At 42.9% G+C, this 25,133-nt stretch overlaps 27 non-coding genes across 27 annotated transcripts; all 27 read left to right on the top strand.

Moving 5' to 3' along the window:
• Positions 1–494: 494 nt before the first annotated feature.
• On the top strand, positions 495–577 carry trnal-aag (transfer RNA leucine (anticodon AAG)). Its single transcript has one exon. It is a non-coding gene; the product is annotated as a tRNA-Leu (tRNA).
• Positions 578–1,773: 1,196 nt separating this feature from the next.
• Positions 1,774–1,845, top strand: trnaq-cug (transfer RNA glutamine (anticodon CUG)). Its single transcript has one exon. It is a non-coding gene; the product is annotated as a tRNA-Gln (tRNA).
• A 925-nt stretch (positions 1,846–2,770) lies between these two features.
• trnal-cag (transfer RNA leucine (anticodon CAG)) lies at positions 2,771–2,853 on the top strand. The gene has a single exon. It is a non-coding gene; the product is annotated as a tRNA-Leu (tRNA).
• Positions 2,854–3,288: 435 nt separating this feature from the next.
• On the top strand, positions 3,289–3,360 carry trnaq-cug (transfer RNA glutamine (anticodon CUG)). The gene has a single exon. It is a non-coding gene; the product is annotated as a tRNA-Gln (tRNA).
• Positions 3,361–3,528: 168 nt separating this feature from the next.
• On the top strand, positions 3,529–3,611 carry trnal-cag (transfer RNA leucine (anticodon CAG)). The gene has a single exon. It is a non-coding gene; the product is annotated as a tRNA-Leu (tRNA).
• A 423-nt stretch (positions 3,612–4,034) lies between these two features.
• Positions 4,035–4,106, top strand: trnaq-cug (transfer RNA glutamine (anticodon CUG)). The gene has a single exon. It is a non-coding gene; the product is annotated as a tRNA-Gln (tRNA).
• Positions 4,107–4,274: 168 nt separating this feature from the next.
• trnal-cag (transfer RNA leucine (anticodon CAG)) lies at positions 4,275–4,357 on the top strand. Its single transcript has one exon. It is a non-coding gene; the product is annotated as a tRNA-Leu (tRNA).
• A 2,173-nt stretch (positions 4,358–6,530) lies between these two features.
• Positions 6,531–6,613, top strand: trnal-cag (transfer RNA leucine (anticodon CAG)). Its single transcript has one exon. It is a non-coding gene; the product is annotated as a tRNA-Leu (tRNA).
• Positions 6,614–7,036: 423 nt separating this feature from the next.
• trnaq-cug (transfer RNA glutamine (anticodon CUG)) lies at positions 7,037–7,108 on the top strand. The gene has a single exon. It is a non-coding gene; the product is annotated as a tRNA-Gln (tRNA).
• Positions 7,109–7,276: 168 nt separating this feature from the next.
• Positions 7,277–7,359, top strand: trnal-cag (transfer RNA leucine (anticodon CAG)). The gene has a single exon. It is a non-coding gene; the product is annotated as a tRNA-Leu (tRNA).
• A 657-nt stretch (positions 7,360–8,016) lies between these two features.
• trnal-cag (transfer RNA leucine (anticodon CAG)) lies at positions 8,017–8,099 on the top strand. Its single transcript has one exon. It is a non-coding gene; the product is annotated as a tRNA-Leu (tRNA).
• Positions 8,100–8,533: 434 nt separating this feature from the next.
• On the top strand, positions 8,534–8,605 carry trnaq-cug (transfer RNA glutamine (anticodon CUG)). Its single transcript has one exon. It is a non-coding gene; the product is annotated as a tRNA-Gln (tRNA).
• Positions 8,606–8,773: 168 nt separating this feature from the next.
• On the top strand, positions 8,774–8,856 carry trnal-cag (transfer RNA leucine (anticodon CAG)). The gene has a single exon. It is a non-coding gene; the product is annotated as a tRNA-Leu (tRNA).
• A 2,173-nt stretch (positions 8,857–11,029) lies between these two features.
• On the top strand, positions 11,030–11,112 carry trnal-cag (transfer RNA leucine (anticodon CAG)). Its single transcript has one exon. It is a non-coding gene; the product is annotated as a tRNA-Leu (tRNA).
• Positions 11,113–11,528: 416 nt separating this feature from the next.
• Positions 11,529–11,600, top strand: trnaq-cug (transfer RNA glutamine (anticodon CUG)). The gene has a single exon. It is a non-coding gene; the product is annotated as a tRNA-Gln (tRNA).
• Positions 11,601–11,768: 168 nt separating this feature from the next.
• trnal-cag (transfer RNA leucine (anticodon CAG)) lies at positions 11,769–11,851 on the top strand. The gene has a single exon. It is a non-coding gene; the product is annotated as a tRNA-Leu (tRNA).
• Positions 11,852–12,508: 657 nt separating this feature from the next.
• Positions 12,509–12,591, top strand: trnal-cag (transfer RNA leucine (anticodon CAG)). The gene has a single exon. It is a non-coding gene; the product is annotated as a tRNA-Leu (tRNA).
• Positions 12,592–13,025: 434 nt separating this feature from the next.
• trnaq-cug (transfer RNA glutamine (anticodon CUG)) lies at positions 13,026–13,097 on the top strand. The gene has a single exon. It is a non-coding gene; the product is annotated as a tRNA-Gln (tRNA).
• Positions 13,098–15,521: 2,424 nt separating this feature from the next.
• Positions 15,522–15,604, top strand: trnal-cag (transfer RNA leucine (anticodon CAG)). Its single transcript has one exon. It is a non-coding gene; the product is annotated as a tRNA-Leu (tRNA).
• A 416-nt stretch (positions 15,605–16,020) lies between these two features.
• trnaq-cug (transfer RNA glutamine (anticodon CUG)) lies at positions 16,021–16,092 on the top strand. The gene has a single exon. It is a non-coding gene; the product is annotated as a tRNA-Gln (tRNA).
• Positions 16,093–16,260: 168 nt separating this feature from the next.
• On the top strand, positions 16,261–16,343 carry trnal-cag (transfer RNA leucine (anticodon CAG)). Its single transcript has one exon. It is a non-coding gene; the product is annotated as a tRNA-Leu (tRNA).
• A 2,175-nt stretch (positions 16,344–18,518) lies between these two features.
• trnal-cag (transfer RNA leucine (anticodon CAG)) lies at positions 18,519–18,601 on the top strand. The gene has a single exon. It is a non-coding gene; the product is annotated as a tRNA-Leu (tRNA).
• Positions 18,602–20,774: 2,173 nt separating this feature from the next.
• On the top strand, positions 20,775–20,857 carry trnal-cag (transfer RNA leucine (anticodon CAG)). Its single transcript has one exon. It is a non-coding gene; the product is annotated as a tRNA-Leu (tRNA).
• Positions 20,858–21,273: 416 nt separating this feature from the next.
• trnaq-cug (transfer RNA glutamine (anticodon CUG)) lies at positions 21,274–21,345 on the top strand. Its single transcript has one exon. It is a non-coding gene; the product is annotated as a tRNA-Gln (tRNA).
• A 2,424-nt stretch (positions 21,346–23,769) lies between these two features.
• Positions 23,770–23,852, top strand: trnal-cag (transfer RNA leucine (anticodon CAG)). Its single transcript has one exon. It is a non-coding gene; the product is annotated as a tRNA-Leu (tRNA).
• A 416-nt stretch (positions 23,853–24,268) lies between these two features.
• On the top strand, positions 24,269–24,340 carry trnaq-cug (transfer RNA glutamine (anticodon CUG)). The gene has a single exon. It is a non-coding gene; the product is annotated as a tRNA-Gln (tRNA).
• A 168-nt stretch (positions 24,341–24,508) lies between these two features.
• Positions 24,509–24,591, top strand: trnal-cag (transfer RNA leucine (anticodon CAG)). Its single transcript has one exon. It is a non-coding gene; the product is annotated as a tRNA-Leu (tRNA).
• The last annotated feature ends 542 nt before the right edge of the window (positions 24,592–25,133 follow it).

Here is a 25,133-nt window from a genome sequence, read left to right on the forward strand (position 1 = left end):
GGCAGACATGTTACTGGATTCATTTTTTGTAGGAAGTCCTTCAAAACAATTTCTCGACTTGCCATTTCCCAAATCCTCTGCTGAGCTTACTAAAATTCTTAAGTTAGCCTGAAGCGGTTGCTGTGTCTTGTTAGCTTCCTTGTCATTGGTACCAGTGTTTGCCTTCTTTGTCCTATTCCTTGCACAGATAGCATTCTAGCGGATGCCAAATAAGAAACTGTCTACCAAAACTGTGTATTTCTCTGGGTCATAGTGGTTCCATGGTGTAATGGTTAGCACTCTGGACTCTGAATCCAGTGATCCGAGTACAAATCTCAGTGGAACCTGACTTTAAGCTACAGTAAAGGTCAAACTGCAACCTTTCCGCATCTAACTAAAAGTACGATGGCAGTCCTGGGACTATTGCGGCCATCCTGCTTCAGGTCTCATGATGTTTTCAATTTCATATATTGTGATATCTATGATAAATTCCATTGAATTTAGGGTTGCTTCCAGTCAGGATGACCGAGCGGTCCAAGGTGCTGCGTTAAGGTCGCAGTTTCCACTGGAGGCGTGGGTTTGAATCCCACTTCTGACAGCAACTATTTTTCACTGGTTCCGTTGCCTGTTACTTGACATTGTGAAAGAAAGGTCAGCAATGATTTGTATGTTAAGGAGCAGGCATTTGACAAAATACTCCACTACTACTGCAACAGCAGCATTTGTAAGCCTCTACATTATCAACCTGTGTAATCTTACCATGTGTCTGTATACAGTTGGCAGACATGTTACTGCATTCATTGTTTGTAGGAAGTCCTTCAAAACAATTTCTCGACTTGCCATTTCCCAAATCCTCTGCTGAGCTTACTAAAATTCTTAAGTTAGCCTGAAGCGGTTGCTGTGTCTTGTTAGCTTCCTTGTCATTGGTACCAGGGTATGCCTTCTTTGTCCTATTCCTTGCACAGATAGCATTCTAGCGGATGCCAAATGAGAAACTGTCTACCAAATCTGTGTATTTCTCTGGGGCATAATGGTTCCATGGTGTAATGGTTAGCACTCTGGACCCTGAATCCAGTGATCTGAGTACAAATCTCAGTGGAACCTGACTTGAAGCTACAGTAAAGGTCAAACTGCAACCTTTCCGCATCTAACTAAAAGTACGATGGCGGTCCTGGGACTAGTGCGGCCATCTTGCTTCAGGTCTCATGATGTTTTCAATGTCATATATTATGATACCTATGATAAATTCCATTGAATTTAGGGTTGTTTCCAGTCAGGATGGCCGAGCGGTCGATGGTGCTGCGTTCAGGTTGCAGTCTCCACTGGAGGCGTGGGTTCGAATCCCACTTCTGACAGCAACTGTTTTTCACTGGTTCCGTTGCCTGTTCCATGATATTGTGAAAGAAAGGACAGCTCAGCAATGCTTTGTATGTTAAGGAGCAGGCATTTGACAAAAACCTCCACTACTACTGCAACAGCAGCATTTGTAAGCCTCTACATTATCAACCTGTGTAATCTTACCATGTGTCTGTATACAGTTGGCAGACATGTTACTGCATTCATTGTTTGTAGGAAGTCCTTCAAAACAATTTCTCGACTTGCCATTTCCCAAATCCTCTGCTGAGCTTACTAAAATTCTTAAGTTAGCCTGAAGCGGTTGCTGTGTCTTGTTAGCTTCCTTGTCATTGGTACCAGGGTATGCCTTCTTTGTCCTATTCCTTGCACAGATAGCATTCTAGCGGATGCCAAATGAGAAACTGTCTACCAAAACTGTGTATTTCTCTGGGGCATAGTGGTTCCATGGTGTAATGGTTAGCACTCTGGACTCTGAATCCAGTGATCTGAGTACAAATCTCAGTGGAACCTGACTTGAAGCTACAGTAAAGGTCAAACTGCAACCTTTCCGCATCTAACTAAAAGTACGATGGCGGTCCTGGGACTAGTGCGGCCATCTTGCTTCAGGTCTCATGATGTTTTCAATGTCATATATTGTGATATCTATGATAAATTCCATTGAATTTAGGGTTGCTTGCAGTCAGGATGACCGAGCGGTCCAAGGCGCTGCGTTCAGGTCGCAGTCTCCACTGGAGGCGTGGGTTCGAATCCCACTTCTGACAGCAACTATTTTTTACTGGTTCCGTTGCCTGTTACTTGACATTGTGAAAGAAAGGTCAGCAATGATTTGTATGTTAAGGAGCAGGCATTTGACAAAATACTCCACCACTACTGCAACAGCAGCATTTGTAAGCCTCTACATTATCAACCTGTGTAATCTTACCATGTGTCTGTTTACAGTTGGCAGACATGTTACTGGATTCATTGTTTGTAGGAAGTCCTTCAAAACAATTTCTCGACTTGCCATTTCCCAAATCCTCTGCTGAGCTTACTAAAATTCTTAAGTTAGCCTGAAGCGGTTGCTGTGTCTTGTTAGCTTCCTTGTCATTGGTACCAGTGTATGCCTTCTTTGTCCTATTCCTTGCACAGATAGCATACTAGCGGATGCAGAATAAGAAACTGTCTACCAAAACTGTGTATTTCTGTGGGGCATAGTGATTCCATGGTGTAATGGTTAGCACTCTGGACTCTGAATCCAGTGATCCGAGTACAAATCTCAGTGGAACCTGACTTTAAGCTAGAGTAAAGGTCAAACTGCAACCTTTCCGCATCTAACTAAAAGTACGATGGCAGTCCTGGGACTATTGCGGCCATCCTGCTTCAGGTCTCATGATGCTTTCAAAGTCATATGTTATGATATCTATGATAAATTCCATTGAATTTAGAGTTGCTTCCAGTCAGGATGGCCGAGCGGTCCAAGGCGCTGCGTTCAGGTCGCAGTCTCCACTGGAGGCGTGGGTTCGAATCCCACTTCTGACAGCAACTGTCTTTCACTGGTTCCGTTGCCTGTTACATGACATTGTGGAAAAAAAGGTCAGCAATGCTTTGTATGTTAAGGAGCAGGCATTTGACAAAATACTCCACTACTACTGCAACAGCAGCATTTGTAAGCCTCTACATTATCAACCTGTGTAATCTTACCATGTGTCTGTATACAGTTGGCAGACATGTTACTGGATTCATTGTTTGTAGGAAGTCCTTCAAAAGAATTTCTCGACTTGCCATTTCCCAAATCCTCTGCTGAGCTTACTAAAATTCTTAAGTTAGCCTGAAGCGGTTGCTGTGTCTTGTTAGCTTCCTTGTCATTGGTACCAGTGTATGCCTTCTTTGTCCTATTCCCTGCACAGATAGCATACTAGCGGATGCCAAATAGGAAACTGTCTACCAAAACTGTGTATTTCTCTGGGGCATAGTGGTTCCATGGTGTAATGGTTAGCACTCTGGACTCTGAATCCAGTGATCTGAGTTCCAATCTCAGTGGAACCTGACTTTAAGCTAGCGTAAAGGTCAAACAGCAACCTTTCCGCATCTAACTAAAAGTACGATGGCAGTTCTGGGACTAGTGCGGCCATCTTGCTTCAAGTCTCATGATGTTTTCAATGTCATATATTATGATATCTATGATAAATTCCATTGAATTTAGGGTTGTTTCCAGTCAGGATGGCCGAGCGGTCCAAGGCGCTGCGTTCAGGTCGCAGTCTCCACTGGAGGCGTGGGTTCGAATCCCACTTCTGACAGCAACTGTTTTTAACTGGTTCCGTTGCCTGTTACTTGATATTGTGAAAGAAAGGTCAGCAATGCTTTGTATGTTAAGGAGCAGGCATTTGACAAAATAGTCTGCTACTACTGCAACTGCAGCATTTGTAAGCCTCTACATTATCAACCTGTGTAATCTTACCATGTGTCTGTATACAGTTGGCAGACATGTTACTGGATTCATTCATTCATTGTTTGTAGGAAGTCCTTGCCATTTCCCAAATCCTCTGCTGAGCTTACTAAAATTCTTAAGTTAGCCTGAAGCGGTTGCTGTGTCTTGTTAGCTTCCTTGTCATTGGTACCAGTGTATGCCTTCTTTGTCCTATTCCCTGCACAGATAGCATACTAGCGGATGCCAAATAGGAAACTGTCTACCAAAACTGTGTATTTCTCTGGGTCATAGTGGTTCCATGGTGTAATGGTTAGCACTCTGGACTCTGAATCCAGTGATCTGAGTTCAAATCTCAGTGGAACCTGACTTTAAGCTAGAGTAGAGGTCAAACTGCAACCTTTCCGCATCTAACTAAAAGTACGATGGCAGTCATGGGACTAGTGCGGCCATCTTGCTTCAAGTCTCATGATGTTTTCAATGTCATATATTATGATATCTATGACAAATTCCATTGAATTTATGGTTGTTTCCAGTCAGGATGGCCGAGCGGTCCAAGGCGCTGCGTTCAGGTCGCAGTCTCCACTGGAGGCGTGGGTTCGAATCCCACTTCTGACAGCAACTGTTTTTCCCTGGTTCTGTTACTTGATATTGTGAAAAAAAGGTCAGCAATGCTTTGTATGTTAAGGAGCAGGCATTTGACAAAATAGTCTGCTACTACTGCAACTGCAGCATTTGTAAGCCTCTACATTATCAACCTGTGTAATGTTACCATGTGTCTGTATACAGTTGGCAGACATGTTACTGGATTCATTCATTCATTGTTTGTAGGAAGTCCTTGCCATTTCCCAAATCCTCTGCTGAGCTTACTAAAATTCTTAAGTTAGCCTGAAGCGGTTGCTGTGTCTTGTTAGCTTCCTTGTCATTGGTACCAGTGTATGCCTTCTTTGTCCTATTCCCTGCACAGATAGCATACTAGCGGATGCCAAATACGAAACTGTCTACCAAAACTGTGTATTTCTCTGGGGCATAGTGGTTCCATGGTGTAATGGTTAGCACTCTGAACTCTGAATCCAGTGTCTGAGTAGAAATCTCAGTGGAACCTGACTTTAAGCTAGAGTAAAGGTCAAACAGCAACCTTTCCGCATCTAACTAAAAGTACGATGGCAGTTCTGGGACTAGTGCGGCCATCTTGCTTCAAGTCTCATGATGTTTTCAATGTCATATATTATGATATCTATGATAAATTCCATTGAATTTAGGGTTGTTTCCAGTCAGGATGGCCGAGCGGTCGATGGTGCTGCGTTCAGGTTGCAGTCTCCACTGGAGGCGTGGGTTCGAATCCCACTTCTGACAACAACTGTTTTTCACTGGTTCCGTTGCCTGTTACATGATATTGTGAAAGAAAGGACAGCTCAGCAATGCTTTGTATGTTAAGGAGCAGGCATTTGAGAAAAACCTCCACTACTACTGCAACAGCAGCATTTGTAAGCCTCTACATTATCAACCTGTGTAATCTTACCATGTGTCTGTATACAGTTGGCAGACATGTTACTGGATTCATTTTTTGTAGGAAGTCCTTCAAAACAATTTCTCGACTTGCCATTTCCCAAATCCTCTGCTGAGCTTACTAAAATTCTTAAGTTAGCCTGAAGCGGTTGCTGTGTCTTGTTAGCTTCCTTGTCACTGGTACCAGGGTATGCCTTCTTTGTCCTATTCCTTGCACAGATAGCATTCTAGCGGATGCCAAATAAGAAACTGTCTACCAAAACTGTGTATTTCTCTGGGTCATAGTGGTTCCATGGTGTAATGGAAAGCACTCTCGACTCTGAATCCAGTGATCCGAGTACAAATCTCAGTGGAACCTGACTTTAAGCTACAGTAAAGGTCAAACTGCAAACTTTCCGCATCTAACTAAAAGTACGATGGCAGTCCTGGGACTATTGCGGCCATCCTGCTTCAGGTCTCATGATGTTTTCAATTTCATATATTGTGATATCTATGATAAATTCCATTGAATTTAGGGTGGCTTCCAGTCAGGATGACCAAGCGGTCCAAGGCGCTGCGTTAAGGTCGCAGTCTCCACTAGAGGCGTGGGTTTGAATCCCACTTCTGACAGCAACTATTTTTCACTGGTTCCGTTGCCTGTTACTTGACATTGTGAAAGAAAGGTCAGCAATGATTTGTATGTTAAGGAGCAGGCATTTGACAAAATACTTCACTACTACTGCAACAGCAGCATTTGTAAGCCTCTACATTATCAACCTGTGTAATCTTACCATGTATCTGTATACAGTTGGCAGACATGTTACTGTATTCATTGTTTGTAGGAAGTCCTTCAAAACAATTTCTCGACTTGCCATTTCCCAAATCCTCTGCTGAGCTTACTAAAATTCTTAAGTTAGCCTGAAGCGGTTGCTGTGTCTTGTTAGCTTCCTTGTCATTGGTACCAGTGTATGCCTTCTTTGTCCTATTCCCTGCACAGATAGCATACTAGCGGATGCCAAATACGAAACTGTCTACCAAAACTGTGTATTTCTCTGGGGCATAGTGGTTCCATGGTGTAATGGTTAGCACTCTGGACTCTGAATCCAGTGTCTGAGTAGAAATCTCATTGGAACCTGACTTTAAGCTAGAGTAAAGGTCAAACAGCAACCTTTCCGCATCTAACTAAAAGTACGATGGCAGTTCTGGGACTAGTGCGGCCATCTTGCTTCAAGTCTCATGATGTTTTCAATGTCATATATTATGATATCTATGATAAATTCCATTGAATTTAGGGTTGTTTCCAGTCAGGATGGCCGAGCGGTCCAAGGCGCTGCGTTCAGGTTGCAGTCTCCACTGGAGGCGTGGGTTCGAATCCCACTTCTGACAGCAACTGTTTTTAACTGGTTCCGTTGCCTGTTACTTGATATTGTGAAAGAAAGGTCAGCAATGCTTTGTATGTTAAGGAGCAGGCATTTGACAAAATAGTCTGCTACTACTGCAACTGCAGCATTTGTAAGCCTCTACATTATCAACCTGTGTAATCTTACCATGTGTCTGTATACAGTTGGCAGACATGTTACTGGATTCATTCATTCATTGTTTGTAGGAAGTCCTTGCCATTTCCCAAATCCTCTGCTGAGCTTACTAAAATTCTTAAGTTAGCCTGAAGCGGTTGCTGTGTCTTGTTAGCTTCCTTGTCATTGGTACCAGTGTATGCCTTCTTTGTCCTATTCCCTGCACAGATAGCATACTAGCGGATGCCAAATAGGAAACTGTCTACCAAAACTGTGTATTTCTCTGGGTCATAGTGGTTCCATGGTGTAATGGTTAGCACTCTGGACTCTGAATCCAGTGATCTGAGTTCAAATCTCAGTGGAACCTGACTTTAAGCTAGAGTAGAGGTCAAACTGCAACCTTTCCGCATCTAACTAAAAGTACGATGGCAGTCATGGGACTAGTGCGGCCATCTTGCTTCAAGTCTCATGATGTTTTCAATGTCATATATTATGATATCTATGATAAATTCCATTGAATTTAGGGTTGTTTCCAGTCAGGATGGCCGAGTGGTCCAAGGCGCTGCGTTCAGGTTGCAGTCTCCACTGGAGGCGTGGGTTCGAATCCCACTTCTGACAGCAACTGTTTTTCCCTGGTTCTGTTACTTGATATTGTGAAAAAAAGGTCAGCAATGCTTTGTATGTTGAGGAGCAGGCATTTGACAAAATAGTCTGCTACTACTGCAACTGCAGCATTTGTAAGCCTCTACATTATCAACCTGTGTAATCTTACCATGTGTCTGTATACAGTTGGCAGACATGTTACTGGATTCATTCATTCATTGTTTGTAGGAAGTCCTTGCCATTTCCCAAATCCTCTGCTGAGCTTACTAAAATTCTTAAGTTAGCCTGAAGCGGTTGCTGTGTCTTGTTAGCTTCCTTGTCATTGGTACCAGTGTATGCCTTCTTTGTCCTATTCCCTGCACAGATAGCATACTAGCGGATGCCCATATAAAAAACTGTCTACCAAAACTGTGTAATTCTCTGGGGCATAGTGGTTCCATAGTGTAATGGTTAGCACGCTGGACTCTGAATCCAGTGATCTGAGTAGAAATCTCAGTGGAACCTGACTTTAAGCTAGAGTAAAGGTCAAACAGCAACCTTTCCGCATCTAACTAAAAGTACGATGGCAGTTCTGGGACTGGTGCGGCCATCTTGCTTCAAGTCTCATGATGTTTTCAATGTCATATATTATGATATCTATGATAAATTCCATTGAATTTAGGGTTGTTTCCAGTCAGGATGGCCGAGCGGTCCAAGGCGCTGCGTTCAGGTCGCAGTCTCCACTGGAGGCGTGGGTTCGAATCCCACTTCTGACAGCAACTGTCTTTCACTGGTTCCGTTGCCTGTTACTTGATATTGTGAAAAAAAGGTCAGCAATGCTTTGTATGTTAAGGAGCAGGCATTTGACAAAATAGTCTGCTACTACTGCAACTGCAGCATTTGTAAGCCTCTACATTATCAACCTGTGTAATCTTAACATGTGTCTGTATACAGTTGGCAGACATGTTACTGGATTCATTGTTTGTAGGAAGTCCTTCAAAAGAATTTCTCGACTTGCCATTTCCCAAATCCTCTGCTGAGCTTACTAAAATTCTTAAGTTAGCCTGAAGCGGTTGCTGTGTCTTGTTAGCTTCCTTGTCATTGGTACCAGTGTATGCCTTCTTTGTCCTATTCCCTGCACAGATAGCATACTAGCGGATGCCAAATAGGAAACTGTCTACCAAAACTGTGTATTTCTCTGGGGCATAGTGGTTCCATGGTGTAATGGTTAGCACTCTGGACTCTGAATCCAGTGATCTGAGTTCAAATCTCAGTGGAACCTGACTTTAAGCTAGAGTAGAGGTCAAACTGCAACCTTTCCGCATCTAACTAAAAGTATGATGGCAGTCATGGGACTAGTGCGGCCATCTTGCTTCAAGTCTCATGATGTTTTCAATGTCATATATTATGATATCTATGATAAATTCCATTGAATTTAGAGTTGTTTCCAGTCAGGATGGCCGAGCGGTCCAAGGCGCTGCGTTCAGGTCGCAGTCTCCACTGGAGGCGTGGGTTCGAATCCCACTTCTGACAGCAACTGTTTTTCCCTGGTTCTGTTACTTGATATTGTGAAAGAAAGGTCAGCAATGCTTTGTATGTTAAGGAGCAGGCATTTGACAAAATAGTCTGCTACTACTGCAACTGCAGCATTTGTAAGCCTCTACATTATCAACCTGTGTAATGTTACCATGTGTCTGTATACAGTTGGCAGACATGTTACTGGATTCATTCATTCATTGTTTGTAGGAAGTCCTTGCCATTTCCCAAATCCTCTGCTGAGCTTACTAAAATTCTTAAGTTAGCCTGAAGCGGTTGCTGTGTCTTGTTAGCTTCCTTGTCATTGGTACCAGTGTATGCCTTCTTTGTCCTATTCCCTGCACAGATAGCATACTAGCGGATGCCAAATACGAAACTGTCTACCAAAACTGTGTATTTCTCTGGGGCATAGTGGTTCCATGGTGTAATGGTTAGCACTCTGAACTCTGAATCCAGTGTCTGAGTAGAAATCTCAGTGGAACCTGACTTTAAGCTAGAGTAAAGGTCAAACAGCAACCTTTCCGCATCTAACTAAAAGTACGATGGCAGTTCTGGGACTAGTGCGGCCATCTTGCTTCAAGTCTCATGATGTTTTCAATGTCATATATTATGATATCTATGATAAATTCCATTGAATTTAGGGTTGTTTCCAGTCAGGATGGCCGAGCGGTCGATGGTGCTGCGTTCAGGTTGCAGTCTCCACTGGAGGCGTGGGTTCGAATCCCACTTCTGACAACAACTGTTTTTCACTGGTTCCGTTGCCTGTTACATGATATTGTGAAAGAAAGGACAGCTCAGCAATGCTTTGTATGTTAAGGAGCAGGCATTTGAGAAAAACCTCCACTACTACTGCAACAGCAGCATTTGTAAGCCTCTACATTATCAACCTGTGTAATCTTACCATGTGTCTGTATACAGTTGGCAGACATGTTACTGGATTCATTTTTTGTAGGAAGTCCTTCAAAACAATTTCTCGACTTGCCATTTCCCAAATCCTCTGCTGAGCTTACTAAAATTCTTAAGTTAGCCTGAAGCGGTTGCTGTGTCTTGTTAGCTTCCTTGTCACTGGTACCAGGGTATGCCTTCTTTGTCCTATTCCTTGCACAGATAGCATACTAGCGGATGCCAAATAAGAAACTGTCTACCAAAACTGTGTATTTCTCTGGGTCATAGTGGTTCCATGGTGTAATGGAAAGCACTCTCGACTCTGAATCCAGTGATCCGAGTACAAATCTCAGTGGAACCTGACTTTAAGCTACAGTAAAGGTCAAACTGCAAACTTTCCGCATCTAACTAAAAGTACGATGGCAGTCCTGGGACTATTGCGGCCATCCTGCTTCAGGTCTCATGATGTTTTCAATTTCATATATTGTGATATCTATGATAAATTCCATTGAATTTAGGGTGGCTTCCAGTCAGGATGACCAAGCGGTCCAAGGCGCTGCGTTAAGGTCGCAGTCTCCACTAGAGGCGTGGGTTTGAATCCCACTTCTGACAGCAACTATTTTTCACTGGTTCCGTTGCCTGTTACTTGACATTGTGAAAGAAAGGTCAGCAATGATTTGTATGTTAAGGAGCAGGCATTTGACAAAATACTTCACTACTACTGCAACAGCAGCATTTGTAAGCCTCTACATTATCAACCTGTGTAATCTTACCATGTATCTGTATACAGTTGGCAGACATGTTACTGTATTCATTGTTTGTAGGAAGTCCTTCAAAACAATTTCTCGACTTGCCATTTCCCAAATCCTCTGCTGAGCTTACTAAAATTCTTAAGTTAGCCTGAAGCGGTTGCTGTGTCTTGTTAGCTTCCTTGTCATTGGTACCAGTGTATGCCTTCTTTGTCCTATTCCCTGCACAGATAGCATACTAGCGGATGCCAAATACGAAACTGTCTACCAAAACTGTGTATTTCTCTGGGGCATAGTGGTTCCATGGTGTAATGGTTAGCACTCTGGACTCTGAATCCAGTGTCTGAGTAGAAATCTCATTGGAACCTGACTTTAAGCTAGAGTAAAGGTCAAACAGCAACCTTTCCGCATCTAACTAAAAGTACGATGGCAGTTCTGGGACTAGTGCGGCCATCTTGCTTCAAGTCTCATGATGTTTTCAATGTCATATATTATGATATCTATGATAAATTCCATTGAATTTAGGGTTGTTTCCAGTCAGGATGGCCGAGCGGTCCAAGGCGCTGCGTTCAGGTCGCAGTCTCCACTGGAGGCGTGGGTTCGAATCCCACTTCTGACAGCAACTGTTTTTCCCTGGTTCTGTTACTTGATATTGTGAAAAAAAGGTCAGCAATGCTTTGTATGTTAAGGAGCAGGCATTTGACAAAATAGTCTGCTACTACTGCAACTGCAGCATTTGTAAGCCTCTACATTATCAACCTGTGTAATGTTACCATGTGTCTGTATACAGTTGGCAGACATGTTACTGGATTCATTCATTCATTGTTTGTAGGAAGTCCTTGCCATTTCCCAAATCCTCTGCTGAGCTTACTAAAATTCTTAAGTTAGCCTGAAGCGGTTGCTGTGTCTTGTTAGCTTCCTTGTCATTGGTACCAGTGTATGCCTTCTTTGTCCTATTCCCTGCACAGATAGCATACTAGCGGATGCCAAATAGGAAACTGTCTACCAAAACTGTGTATTTCTCTGGGTCATAGTGGTTCCATGGTGTAATGGTTAGCACTCTGGACTCTGAATCCAGTGATCTGAGTTCAAATCTCAGTGGAACCTGACTTTAAGCTAGAGTAGAGGTCAAACTGCAACCTTTCCGCATCTAACTAAAAGTACGATGGCAGTCATGGGACTAGTGCGGCCATCTTGCTTCAAGTCTCATGATGTTTTCAATGTCATATATTATGATATCTATGATAAATTCCATTGAATTTAGGGTTGTTTCCAGTCAGGATGGCCGAGCGGTCCAAGGCGCTGCGTTCAGGTCGCAGTCTCCACTGGAGGCGTGGGTTCGAATCCCACTTCTGACAGCAACTGTTTTTCCCTGGTTCTGTTACTTGATATTGTGAAAAAAAGGTCAGCAATGCTTTGTATGTTGAGGAGCAGGCATTTGACAAAATAGTCTGCTACTACTGCAACTGCAGCATTTGTAAGCCTCTACATTATCAACCTGTGTAATCTTACCATGTGTCTGTATACAGTTGGCAGACATGTTACTGGATTCATTCATTCATTGTTTGTAGGAAGTCCTTGCCATTTCCCAAATCCTCTGCTGAGCTTACTAAAATTCTTAAGTTAGCCTGAAGCGGTTGCTGTGTCTTGTTAGCTTCCTTGTCATTGGTACCAGTGTATGCCTTCTTTGTCCTATTCCCTGCACAGATAGCATACTAGCGGATGCCCATATAAAAAACTGTCTACCAAAACTGTGTAATTCTCTGGGGCATAGTGGTTCCATAGTGTAATGGTTAGCACGCTGGACTCTGAATCCAGTGATCTGAGTAGAAATCTCAGTGGAACCTGACTTTAAGCTAGAGTAAAGGTCAAACAGCAACCTTTCCGCATCTAACTAAAAGTACGATGGCAGTTCTGGGACTGGTGCGGCCATCTTGCTTCAAGTCTCATGATGTTTTCAATGTCATATATTATGATATCTATGATAAATTCCATTGAATTTAGGGTTGTTTCCAGTCAGGATGGCCGAGCGGTCCAAGGCGCTGCGTTCAGGTCGCAGTCTCCACTGGAGGCGTGGGTTCGAATCCCACTTCTGACAGCAACTGTCTTTCACTGGTTCCGTTGCCTGTTACTTGATATTGTGAAAAAAAGGTCAGCAATGCTTTGTATGTTAAGGAGCAGGCATTTGACAAAATAGTCTGCTACTACTGCAACTGCAGCATTTGTAAGCCTCTACATTATCAACCTGTGTAATCTTAACATGTGTCTGTATACAGTTGGCAGACATGTTACTGGATTCATTGTTTGTAGGAAGTCCTTCAAAAGAATTTCTCGACTTGCCATTTCCCAAATCCTCTGCTGAGCTTACTAAAATTCTTAAGTTAGCCTGAAGCGGTTGCTGTGTCTTGTTAGCTTCCTTGTCATTGGTACCAGTGTATGCCTTCTTTGTCCTATTCCCTGCACAGATAGCATACTAGCGGATGCCAAATAGGAAACTGTCTACCAAAACTGTGTATTTCTCTGGGGCATAGTGGTTCCATGGTGTAATGGTTAGCACTCTGGACTCTGAATCCAGTGATCTGAGTTCAAATCTCAGTGGAACCTGACTTTAAGCTAGAGTAGAGGTCAAACTGCAACCTTTCCGCATCTAACTAAAAGTATGATGGCAGTCATGGGACTAGTGCGGCCATCTTGCTTCAAGTCTCATGATGTTTTCAATGTCATATATTATGATATCTATGATAAATTCCATTGAATTTAGAGTTGTTTCCAGTCAGGATGGCCGAGCGGTCCAAGGCGCTGCGTTCAGGTCGCAGTCTCCACTGGAGGCGTGGGTTCGAATCCAACTTCTGACAGCAACTGTTTTTCCCTGGTTCTGTTACTTGATATTGTGAAAGAAAGGTCAGCAATGCTTTGTATGTTAAGGAGCAGGCATTTGACAAAATAGTCTGCTACTACTGCAACTGCAGCATTTGTAAGCCTCTACATTATCAACCTGTGTAATGTTACCATGTGTCTGTATACAGTTGGCAGACATGTTACTGGATTCATTCATTCATTGTTTGTAGGAAGTCCTTGCCATTTCCCAAATCCTCTGCTGAGCTTACTAAAATTCTTAAGTTAGCCTGAAGCGGTTGCTGTGTCTTGTTAGCTTCCTTGTCATTGGTACCAGTGTATGCCTTCTTTGTCCTATTCCCTGCACAGATAGCATACTAGCGGATGCCAAATACGAAACTGTCTACCAAAACTGTGTATTTCTCTGGGGCATAGTGGTTCCATGGTGTAATGGTTAGCACTCTGAACTCTGAATCCAGTGTCTGAGTAGAAATCTCAGTGGAACCTGACTTTAAGCTAGAGTAAAGGTCAAACAGCAACCTTTCCGCATCTAACTAAAAGTACGATGGCAGTTCTGGGACTAGTGCGGCCATCTTGCTTCAAGTCTCATGATGTTTTCAATGTCATATATTATGATATCTATGATAAATTCCATTGAATTTAGGGTTGTTTCCAGTCAGGATGGCCGAGCGGTCGATGGTGCTGCGTTCAGGTTGCAGTCTCCACTGGAGGCGTGGGTTCGAATCCCACTTCTGACAACAACTGTTTTTCACTGGTTCCGTTGCCTGTTACATGATATTGTGAAAGAAAGGACAGCTCAGCAATGCTTTGTATGTTAAGGAGCAGGCATTTGAGAAAAACCTCCACTACTACTGCAACAGCAGCATTTGTAAGCCTCTACATTATCAACCTGTGTAATCTTACCATGTGTCTGTATACAGTTGGCAGACATGTTACTGGATTCATTTTTTGTAGGAAGTCCTTCAAAACAATTTCTCGACTTGCCATTTCCCAAATCCTCTGCTGAGCTTACTAAAATTCTTAAGTTAGCCTGAAGCGGTTGCTGTGTCTTGTTAGCTTCCTTGTCACTGGTACCAGGGTATGCCTTCTTTGTCCTATTCCTTGCACAGATAGCATTCTAGCGGATGCCAAATAAGAAACTGTCTACCAAAACTGTGTATTTCTCTGGGTCATAGTGGTTCCATGGTGTAATGGAAAGCACTCTCGACTCTGAATCCAGTGATCCGAGTACAAATCTCAGTGGAACCTGACTTTAAGCTACAGTAAAGGTCAAACTGCAAACTTTCCGCATCTAACTAAAAGTACGATGGCAGTCCTGGGACTATTGCGGCCATCCTGCTTCAGGTCTCATGATGTTTTCAATTTCATATATTGTGATATCTATGATAAATTCCATTGAATTTAGGGTGGCTTCCAGTCAGGATGACCAAGCGGTCCAAGGCGCTGCGTTAAGGTCGCAGTCTCCACTAGAGGCGTGGGTTTGAATCCCACTTCTGACAGCAACTATTTTTCACTGGTTCCGTTGCCTGTTACTTGACATTGTGAAAGAAAGGTCAGCAATGATTTGTATGTTAAGGAGCAGGCATTTGACAAAATACTTCACTACTACTGCAACAGCAGCATTTGTAAGCCTCTACATTATCAACCTGTGTAATCTTACCATGTATCTGTATACAGTTGGCAGACATGTTACTGTATTCATTGTTTGTAGGAAGTCCTTCAAAACAATTTCTCGACTTGCCATTTCCCAAATCCTCTGCTGAGCTTACTAAAATTCTTAAGTTAGCCTGAAGCGGTTGCTGTGTCTTGTTAGCTTCCTTGTCATTGGTACCAGTGTATGCCTTCTTTGTCCTATTCCCTGCACAGATAGCATACTAGCGGATGCCAAATACGAAACTGTCTACCAAAACTGTGTATTTCTCTGGGGCATAGTGGTTCCATGGTGTAATGGTTAGCACTCTGGACTCTGAATCCAGTGTCTGAGTAGAAATCTCATTGGAACCTGACTTTAAGCTAGAGTAAAGGTCAAACAGCAACCTTTCCGCATCTAACTAAAAGTACGATGGCAGTTCTGGGACTAGTGCGGCCATCTTGCTTCAAGTCTCATGATGTTTTCAATGTCATATATTATGATATCTATGATAAATTCCATTGAATTTAGGGTTGTTTCCAGTCAGGATGGCCGAGCGGTCCAAGGCGCTGCGTTCAGGTCGCAGTCTCCACTGGAGGCGTGGGTTCGAATCCCACTTCTGACAGCAACTGTTTTTCCCTGGTTCTGTTACTTGATATTGTGAAAAAAAGGTCAGCAATGCTTTGTATGTTAAGGAGCAGGCATTTGACAAAATAGTCTGCTACTACTGCAACTGCAGCATTTGTAAGCCTCTACATTATCAACCTGTGTAATGTTACCATGTGTCTGTATACAGTTGGCAGACATGTTACTGGATTCATTCATTCATTGTTTGTAGGAAGTCCTTGCCATTTCCCAAATCCTCTGCTGAGCTTACTAAAATTCTTAAGTTAGCCTGAAGCGGTTGCTGTGTCTTGTTAGCTTCCTTGTCATTGGTACCAGTGTATGCCTTCTTTGTCCTATTCCCTGCACAGATAGCATACTAGCGGATGCCAAATAGGAAACTGTCTACCAAAACTGTGTATTTCTCTGGGTCATAGTGGTTCCATGGTGTAATGGTTAGCACTCTGGACTCTGAATCCAGTGATCTGAGTTCAAATCTCAGTGGAACCTGACTTTAAGCTAGAGTAGAGGTCAAACTGCAACCTTTCCGCATCTAACTAAAAGTACGATGGCAGTCATGGGACTAGTGCGGCCATCTTGCTTCAAGTCTCATGATGTTTTCAATGTCATATATTATGATATCTATGATAAATTCCATTGAATTTAGGGTTGTTTCCAGTCAGGATGGCCGAGCGGTCCAAGGCGCTGCGTTCAGGTCGCAGTCTCCACTGGAGGCGTGGGTTCGAATCCCACTTCTGACAGCAACTGTTTTTCCCTGGTTCTGTTACTTGATATTGTGAAAAAAAGGTCAGCAATGCTTTGTATGTTGAGGAGCAGGCATTTGACAAAATAGTCTGCTACTACTGCAACTGCAGCATTTGTAAGCCTCTACATTATCAACCTGTGTAATCTTACCATGTGTCTGTATACAGTTGGCAGACATGTTACTGGATTCATTCATTCATTGTTTGTAGGAAGTCCTTGCCATTTCCCAAATCCTCTGCTGAGCTTACTAAAATTCTTAAGTTAGCCTGAAGCGGTTGCTGTGTCTTGTTAGCTTCCTTGTCATTGGTACCAGTGTATGCCTTCTTTGTCCTATTCCCTGCACAGATAGCATACTAGCGGATGCCCATATAAAAAACTGTCTACCAAAACTGTGTAATTCTCTGGGGCATAGTGGTTCCATAGTGTAATGGTTAGCACGCTGGACTCTGAATCCAGTGATCTGAGTAGAAATCTCAGTGGAACCTGACTTTAAGCTAGAGTAAAGGTCAAACAGCAACCTTTCCGCATCTAACTAAAAGTACGATGGCAGTTCTGGGACTGGTGCGGCCATCTTGCTTCAAGTCTCATGATGTTTTCAATGTCATATATTATGATATCTATGATAAATTCCATTGAATTTAGGGTTGTTTCCAGTCAGGATGGCCGAGCGGTCGATGGTGCTGCGTTCAGGTTGCAGTCTCCACTGGAGGCGTGGGTTCGAATCCCACTTCTGACAACAACTGTTTTTCACTGGTTCCGTTGCCTGTTACATGATATTGTGAAAGAAAGGACAGCTCAGCAATGCTTTGTATGTTAAGGAGCAGGCATTTGAGAAAAACCTCCACTACTACTGCAACAGCAGCATTTGTAAGCCTCTACATTATCAACCTGTGTAATCTTACCATGTGTCTGTATACAGTTGGCAGACATGTTACTGGATTCATTTTTTGTAGGAAGTCCTTCAAAACAATTTCTCGACTTGCCATTTCCCAAATCCTCTGCTGAGCTTACTAAAATTCTTAAGTTAGCCTGAAGCGGTTGCTGTGTCTTGTTAGCTTCCTTGTCACTGGTACCAGGGTATGCCTTCTTTGTCCTATTCCTTGCACAGATAGCATTCTAGCGGATGCCAAATAAGAAACTGTCTACCAAAACTGTGTATTTCTCTGGGTCATAGTGGTTCCATGGTGTAATGGAAAGCACTCTCGACTCTGAATCCAGTGATCCGAGTACAAATCTCAGTGGAACCTGACTTTAAGCTACAGTAAAGGTCAAACTGCAAACTTTCCGCATCTAACTAAAAGTACGATGGCAGTCCTGGGACTATTGCGGCCATCCTGCTTCAGGTCTCATGATGTTTTCAATTTCATATATTGTGATATCTATGATAAATTCCATTGAATTTAGGGTGGCTTCCAGTCAGGATGACCAAGCGGTCCAAGGCGCTGCGTTAAGGTCGCAGTCTCCACTAGAGGCGTGGGTTTGAATCCCACTTCTGACAGCAACTATTTTTCACTGGTTCCGTTGCCTGTTACTTGACATTGTGAAAGAAAGGTCAGCAATGATTTGTATGTTAAGGAGCAGGCATTTGACAAAATACTTCACTACTACTGCAACAGCAGCATTTGTAAGCCTCTACATTATCAACCTGTGTAATCTTACCATGTATCTGTATACAGTTGGCAGACATGTTACTGTATTCATTGTTTGTAGGAAGTCCTTCAAAACAATTTCTCGACTTGCCATTTCCCAAATCCTCTGCTGAGCTTACTAAAATTCTTAAGTTAGCCTGAAGCGGTTGCTGTGTCTTGTTAGCTTCCTTGTCATTGGTACCAGTGTATGCCTTCTTTGTCCTATTCCCTGCACAGATAGCATACTAGCGGATGCCAAATACGAAACTGTCTACCAAAACTGTGTATTTCTCTGGGGCATAGTGGTTCCATGGTGTAATGGTTAGCACTCTGGACTCTGAATCCAGTGTCTGAGTAGAAATCTCATTGGAACCTGACTTTAAGCTAGAGTAAAGGTCAAACAGCAACCTTTCCGCATCTAACTAAAAGTACGATGGCAGTTCTGGGACTAGTGCGGCCATCTTGCTTCAAGTCTCATGATGTTTTCAATGTCATATATTATGATATCTATGATAAATTCCATTGAATTTAGGGTTGTTTCCAGTCAGGATGGCCGAGCGGTCCAAGGCGCTGCGTTCAGGTCGCAGTCTCCACTGGAGGCGTGGGTTCGAATCCCACTTCTGACAGCAACTGTTTTTCCCTGGTTCTGTTACTTGATATTGTGAAAAAAAGGTCAGCAATGCTTTGTATGTTAAGGAGCAGGCATTTGACAAAATAGTCTGCTACTACTGCAACTGCAGCATTTGTAAGCCTCTACATTATCAACCTGTGTAATGTTACCATGTGTCTGTATACAGTTGGCAGACATGTTACTGGATTCATTCATTCATTGTTTGTAGGAAGTCCTTGCCATTTCCCAAATCCTCTGCTGAGCTTACTAAAATTCTTAAGTTAGCCTGAAGCGGTTGCTGTGTCTTGTTAGCTTCCTTGTCATTGGTACCAGTGTATGCCTTCTTTGTCCTATTCCCTGCACAGATAGCATACTAGCGGATGCCAAATACGAAACTGTCTACCAAAACTGTGTATTTCTCTGGGGCATAGTGGTTCCATGGTGTAATGGTTAGCACTCTGAACTCTGAATCCAGTGTCTGAGTAGAAATCTCAGTGGAACCTGACTTTAAGCTAGAGTAAAGGTCAAACAGCAACCTTTCCGCATCTAACTAAAAGTACGATGGCAGTTCTGGGACTAGTGCGGCCATCTTGCTTCAAGTCTCATGATGTTTTCAATGTCATATATTATGATATCTATGATAAATTCCATTGAATTTAGGGTTGTTTCCAGTCAGGATGGCCGAGCGGTCGATGGTGCTGCGTTCAGGTTGCAGTCTCCACTGGAGGCGTGGGTTCGAATCCCACTTCTGACAACAACTGTTTTTCACTGGTTCCGTTGCCTGTTACATGATATTGTGAAAGAAAGGACAGCTCAGCAATGCTTTGTATGTTAAGGAGCAGGCATTTGAGAAAAACCTCCACTACTACTGCAACAGCAGCATTTGTAAGCCTCTACATTATCAACCTGTGTAATCTTACCATGTGTCTGTATACAGTTGGCAGACATGTTACTGGATTCATTTTTTGTAGGAAGTCCTTCAAAACAATTTCTCGACTTGCCATTTCCCAAATCCTCTGCTGAGCTTACTAAAATTCTTAAGTTAGCCTGAAGCGGTTGCTGTGTCTTGTTAGCTTCCTTGTCACTGGTACCAGGGTATGCCTTCTTTGTCCTATTCCTTGCACAGATAGCATTCTAGCGGATGCCAAATAAGAAACTGTCTACCAAAACTGTGTATTTCTCTGGGTCATAGTGGTTCCATGGTGTAATGGAAAGCACTCTCGACTCTGAATCCAGTGATCCGAGTACAAATCTCAGTGGAACCTGACTTTAAGCTACAGTAAAGGTCAAACTGCAAACTTTCCGCATCTAACTAAAAGTACGATGGCAGTCCTGGGACTATTGCGGCCATCCTGCTTCAGGTCTCATGATGTTTTCAATTTCATATATTGTGATATCTATGATAAATTCCATTGAATTTAGGGTGGCTTCCAGTCAGGATGACCAAGCGGTCCAAGGCGCTGCGTTAAGGTCGCAGTCTCCACTAGAGGCGTGGGTTTGAATCCCACTTCTGACAGCAACTATTTTTCACTGGTTCCGTTGCCTGTTACTTGACATTGTGAAAGAAAGGTCAGCAATGATTTGTATGTTAAGGAGCAGGCATTTGACAAAATACTTCACTACTACTGCAACAGCAGCATTTGTAAGCCTCTACATTATCAACCTGTGTAATCTTACCATGTATCTGTATACAGTTGGCAGACATGTTACTGTATTCATTGTTTGTAGGAAGTCCTTCAAAACAATTTCTCGACTTGCCATTTCCCAAATCCTCTGCTGAGCTTACTAAAATTCTTAAGTTAGCCTGAAGCGGTTGCTGTGTCTTGTTAGCTTCCTTGTCATTGGTACCAGTGTATGCCTTCTTTGTCCTATTCCCTGCACAGATAGCATACTAGCGGATGCCAAATACGAAACTGTCTACCAAAACTGTGTATTTCTCTGGGGCATAGTGGTTCCATGGTGTAATGGTTAGCACTCTGGACTCTGAATCCAGTGTCTGAGTAGAAATCTCATTGGAACCTGACTTTAAGCTAGAGTAAAGGTCAAACAGCAACCTTTCCGCATCTAACTAAAAGTACGATGGCAGTTCTGGGACTAGTGCGGCCATCTTGCTTCAAGTCTCATGATGTTTTCAATGTCATATATTATGATATCTATGATAAATTCCATTGAATTTAGGGTTGTTTCCAGTCAGGATGGCCGAGCGGTCCAAGGCGCTGCGTTCAGGTCGCAGTCTCCACTGGAGGCGTGGGTTCGAATCCCACTTCTGACAGCAACTGTTTTTCCCTGGTTCTGTTACTTGATATTGTGAAAAAAAGGTCAGCAATGCTTTGTATGTTAAGGAGCAGGCATTTGACAAAATAGTCTGCTACTACTGCAACTGCAGCATTTGTAAGCCTCTACATTATCAACCTGTGTAATGTTACCATGTGTCTGTATACAGTTGGCAGACATGTTACTGGATTCATTCATTCATTGTTTGTAGGAAGTCCTTGCCATTTCCCAAATCCTCTGCTGAGCTTACTAAAATTCTTAAGTTAGCCTGAAGCGGTTGCTGTGTCTTGTTAGCTTCCTTGTCATTGGTACCAGTGTATGCCTTCTTTGTCCTATTCCCTGCACAGATAGCATACTAGCGGATGCCAAATAGGAAACTGTCTACCAAAACTGTGTATTTCTCTGGGGCATAGTGGTTCCATGGTGTAATGGTTAGCACTCTGGACTCTGAATCCAGTGATCTGAGTTCAAATCTCAGTGGAACCTGACTTTAAGCTAGAGTAGAGGTCAAACTGCAACCTTTCCGCATCTAACTAAAAGTACGATGGCAGTCATGGGACTAGTGCGGCCATCTTGCTTCAAGTCTCATGATGTTTTCAATGTCATATATTATGATATCTATGATAAATTCCATTGAATTTAGAGTTGTTTCCAGTCAGGATGACCGAGCGGTCCAAGGCGCTGCGTTCAGGTCGCAGTCTCCACTGGAGGCGTGGGTTCGAATCCCACTTCTGACAGCAACTGTTTTTCCCTGGTTCTGTTACTTGATATTGTGAAAGAAAGGTCAGCAATGCTTTGTATGTTAAGGAGCAGGCATTTGACAAAATAGTCTGCTACTACTGCAACTGCAGCATTTGTAAGCCTCTACATTATCAACCTGTGTAATGTTACCATGTGTCTGTATACAGTTGGCAGACATGTTACTGGATTCATTCATTCATTGTTTGTAGGAAGTCCTTGCCATTTCCCAAATCCTCTGCTGAGCTTACTAAAATTCTTAAGTTAGCCTGAAGCGGTTGCTGTGTCTTGTTAGCTTCCTTGTCATTGGTACCAGTGTATGCCTTCTTTGTCCTATTCCCTGCACAGATAGCATACTAGCGGATGCCAAATACGAAACTGTCTACCAAAACTGTGTATTTCTCTGGGGCATAGTGGTTCCATGGTGTAATGGTTAGCACTCTGAACTCTGAATCCAGTGTCTGAGTAGAAATCTCAGTGGAACCTGACTTTAAGCTAGAGTAAAGGTCAAACAGCAACCTTTCCGCATCTAACTAAAAGTACGATGGCAGTTCTGGGACTAGTGCGGCCATCTTGCTTCAAGTCTCATGATGTTTTCAATGTCATATATTATGATATCTATGATAAATTCCATTGAATTTAGGGTTGTTTCCAGTCAGGATGGCCGAGCGGTCGATGGTGCTGCGTTCAGGTTGCAGTCTCCACTGGAGGCGTGGGTTCGAATCCCACTTCTGACAACAACTGTTTTTCACTGGTTCCGTTGCCTGTTACATGATATTGTGAAAGAAAGGACAGCTCAGCAATGCTTTGTATGTTAAGGAGCAGGCATTTGAGAAAAACCTCCACTACTACTGCAACAGCAGCATTTGTAAGCCTCTACATTATCAACCTGTGTAATCTTACCATGTGTCTGTATACAGTTGGCAGACATGTTACTGGATTCATTTTTTGTAGGAAGTCCTTCAAAACAATTTCTCGACTTGCCATTTCCCAAATCCTCTGCTGAGCTTACTAAAATTCTTAAGTTAGCCTGAAGCGGTTGCTGTGTCTTGTTAGCTTCCTTGTCACTGGTACCAGGGTATGCCTTCTTTGTCCTATTCCTTGCACAGATAGCATTCTAGCGGATGCCAAATAAGAAACTGTCTACCAAAACTGTGTATTTCTCTGGGTCATAGTGGTTCCATGGTGTAATGGAAAGCACTCTCGACTCTGAATCCAGTGATCCGAGTACAAATCTCAGTGGAACCTGACTTTAAGCTACAGTAAAGGTCAAACTGCAAACTTTCCGCATCTAACTAAAAGTACGATGGCAGTCCTGGGACTATTGCGGCCATCCTGCTTCAGGTCTCATGATGTTTTCAATTTCATATATTGTGATATCTATGATAAATTCCATTGAATTTAGGGTGGCTTCCAGTCAGGATGACCAAGCGGTCCAAGGCGCTGCGTTAAGGTCGCAGTCTCCACTAGAGGCGTGGGTTTGAATCCCACTTCTGACAGCAACTATTTTTCACTGGTTCCGTTGCCTGTTACTTGACATTGTGAAAGAAAGGTCAGCAATGATTTGTATGTTAAGGAGCAGGCATTTGACAAAATACTTCACTACTACTGCAACAGCAGCATTTGTAAGCCTCTACATTATCAACCTGTGTAATCTTACCATGTATCTGTATACAGTTGGCAGACATGTTACTGTATTCATTGTTTGTAGGAAGTCCTTCAAAACAATTTCTCGACTTGCCATTTCCCAAATCCTCTGCTGAGCTTACTAAAATTCTTAAGTTAGCCTGAAGCGGTTGCTGTGTCTTGTTAGCTTCCTTGTCATTGGTACCAGTGTATGCCTTCTTTGTCCTATTCCCTGCACAGATAGCATACTAGCGGATGCCAAATACGAAACTGTCTACCAAAACTGTGTATTTCTCTGGGGCATAGTGGTTCCATGGTGTAATGGTTAGCACTCTGGACTCTGAATCCAGTGTCTGAGTAGAAATCTCATTGGAACCTGACTTTAAGCTAGAGTAAAGGTCAAACAGCAACCTTTCCGCATCTAACTAAAAGTACGATGGCAGTTCTGGGACTAGTGCGGCCATCTTGCTTCAAGTCTCATGATGTTTTCAATGTCATATATTATGATATCTATGATAAATTCCATTGAATTTAGGGTTGTTTCCAGTCAGGATGGCCGAGCGGTCCAAGGCGCTGCGTTCAGGTCGCAGTCTCCACTGGAGGCGTGGGTTCGAATCCCACTTCTGACAGCAACTGTTTTTCCCTGGTTCTGTTACTTGATATTGTGAAAAAAAGGTCAGCAATGCTTTGTATGTTAAGGAGCAGGCATTTGACAAAATAGTCTGCTACTACTGCAACTGCAGCATTTGTAAGCCTCTACATTATCAACCTGTGTAATGTTACCATGTGTCTGTATACAGTTGGCAGACATGTTACTGGATTCATTCATTCATTGTTTGTAGGAAGTCCTTGCCATTTCCCAAATCCTCTGCTGAGCTTACTAAAATTCTTAAGTTAGCCTGAAGCGGTTGCTGTGTCTTGTTAGCTTCCTTGTCATTGGTACCAGTGTATGCCTTCTTTGTCCTATTCCCTGCACAGATAGCATACTAGCGGATGCCAAATAGGAAACTGTCTACCAAAACTGTGTATTTCTCTGGGTCATAGTGGTTCCATGGTGTAATGGTTAGCACTCTGGACTCTGAATCCAGTGATCTGAGTTCAAATCTCAGTGGAACCTGACTTTAAGCTAGAGTAGAGGTCAAACTGCAACCTTTCCGCATCTAACTAAAAGTACGATGGCAGTCATGGGACTAGTGCGGCCATCTTGCTTCAAGTCTCATGATGTTTTCAATGTCATATATTATGATATCTATGATAAATTCCATTGAATTTAGGGTTGTTTCCAGTCAGGATGGCCGAGCGGTCCAAGGCGCTGCGTTCAGGTCGCAGTCTCCACTGGAGGCGTGGGTTCGAATCCCACTTCTGACAGCAACTGTTTTTCGCTGGTTCTGTTACTTGATATTGTGAAAAAAAGGTCAGCAATGCTTTGTATGTTGAGGAGCAGGCATTTGACAAAATAGTCTGCTACTACTGCAACTGCAGCATTTGTAAGCCTCTACATTATCAACCTGTGTAATCTTACCATGTGTCTGTATACAGTTGGCAGACATGTTACTGGATTCATTCATTCATTGTTTGTAGGAAGTCCTTGCCATTTCCCAAATCCTCTGCTGAGCTTACTAAAATTCTTAAGTTAGCCTGAAGCGGTTGCTGTGTCTTGTTAGCTTCCTTGTCATTGGTACCAGTGTATGCCTTCTTTGTCCTATTCCCTGCACAGATAGCATACTAGCGGATGCCCATATAAAAAACTGTCTACCAAAACTGTGTAATTCTCTGGGGCATAGTGGTTCCATAGTGTAATGGTTAGCACGCTGGACTCTGAATCCAGTGATCTGAGTAGAAATCTCAGTGGAACCTGACTTTAAGCTAGAGTAAAGGTCAAACAGCAACCTTTCCGCATCTAACTAAAA

This window comes from Cebidichthys violaceus, unplaced genomic scaffold, assembly GCF_023349555.1.
Source record: "Cebidichthys violaceus isolate CVI_PGR_0920_01 unplaced genomic scaffold, fCebVio1.0.p SCAF_9, whole genome shotgun sequence".
Classification (NCBI taxonomy): domain Eukaryota; kingdom Metazoa; phylum Chordata; class Actinopteri; order Perciformes; family Stichaeidae; genus Cebidichthys; species Cebidichthys violaceus.